The sequence below is a fragment of the Aplysia californica genome, unplaced genomic scaffold, assembly GCF_000002075.1.
Source record: "Aplysia californica isolate F4 #8 unplaced genomic scaffold, AplCal3.0 scaffold00186, whole genome shotgun sequence".
Taxonomy (NCBI): domain Eukaryota; kingdom Metazoa; phylum Mollusca; class Gastropoda; order Aplysiida; family Aplysiidae; genus Aplysia; species Aplysia californica.
The window spans coordinates 1,079,158-1,080,807 of NW_004797456.1; the positions used below are offsets into that span (position 1 = coordinate 1,079,158).

At 42.9% G+C, this 1,650-nt stretch overlaps 1 protein-coding gene across 3 annotated transcripts in view; it reads right to left on the reverse strand.

Annotated features, from left to right (window-relative positions):
• LOC101849460 overlaps positions 1-1,650 on the reverse strand; it is a 28,855-nt gene that overhangs the window by 6,566 nt on the left and 20,639 nt on the right. The window lies entirely within an intron of this gene.

Sequence of the window (1,650 nt, forward strand, 5' to 3'; positions counted from 1 at the left end):
GTATAAATAAGGTGTTCTTAGTTGAAAAGACAGCAAAAATACCACCACGAAGCGAAACATTTGTATAGATCGCAATTAATCCACTATGAGGTGGGGAAAATGTAGGTCGGCGTGATTCCCATCAAACAATAACAATCCAACCACACGGCAAGTGGTGGCCGATTAGTCTTATTTTTCAAAACACGATATTCATAAGTATCCTAAAAGAAAATTATGATAATACTTACATAAATTGACGCCATAAACAGATATATCGAATGTTTCTTTTACTGAACCATCATTATAATCGTCTGCTGGTTGGGTCAAGTCAGAGGGGGTGGCAATGGGCGATGGAATAGCCGCAATGGCAGAATGACGATCTCTTGAAAGTTGTTGTTACCCCATTTCAGAAAAAGTAATATTTCTACTTCGTGGAACGTAGTTGGCTTTTCTAAACACATAAACTTGATGGTAGAGATGTCTAGGAATATGATTCTGGCACGGATAGCCCGATTTGTGTCGAATTTCATACAGTAGTCTCCGCTTAAACACACGGTGCTCGGGAGGGCTCCAATGCGTGTGTTGCGTGCGTTTACATGAACCTTTGCAAGGGGAGGAAGGGACGCAGTCATCTCATTGCCTTGATATTCTAGTGACCTCCCTTGAAGGAGGGGGTGATTTTGGCAGATAATGTGACGACACAAGACTGTTTTGTGAAGGATTCCCCGACAGGGGTTAAGAAGACAAAGGCGTTGAATGAGGGGAGGGGGGGGGGGGCAGACTCAAAGTAATGAATATGCACTACAAATATCGGGAACAGGTTGCATAAGAGGAAACTTTAGGTCAAAGTCATTGAGACGACGGACAACTCGGACCAGCCACGTCGCTTTCCATGCGACCAGCCCTGACCGTAAATTTCATGCAGAATCATCCTCGAGAAACATTTTCCCCTGTGATTCGTTGAACAAGTATTAGTATGTTAAGTTCTTCGAGCGCTGCTTATTAGGCTTACTTGGCTAATTTTTAATCCTATATAGAGGCCTGCCTAGTGTTTTACGGCATTTAGGCATATCGCGCATCAGGCCTAAATCTTACAAAACATTACACGCAGTCTCTCAAACTCAAACGCCAGTCAGAAACCTTCTCTCAAAGTGTCAAAGATACATTTCCAGTGACCAATCAAAAAACATTTCAGCCCCCCCCCAACATTTAACCGATCAGCCATAGACCGAGACCTATGCGTCAGAGGAAAGTAGGGTATGTAAACGCTGTCCATCACTCTCTTTGTACGGCGTGAGGGGCACTCTCACTAAATATTCAGTTTTCTAGTAAATTCTAGGCTTGTCTTATGCAGGCTGTGCAGATTGTCGTGAAAATTTCCCCTTGCCAAGCTTAACTTCTCGACGTGTTTCGCGGATCGGAGCGTGCGTTTAGAGGGAGTGACCGTGCATTTGTACGTCTAAATTATATAGTAAAAAAAAAAACACATAAACAAAACGGGAGAGAGAGCGAAGAATACGATCCTGACACAGACAGCCACGCGGAGACTACTGTACATAAAATAAATTTCTTTCTTCGTCTTTACATCGTACCACTCAAGCTTTCCGCTCGGAATAAAAACATAAACACATTCCCCGGAAATTCTCCTGAAATCCCAGATTTTTATGTTTC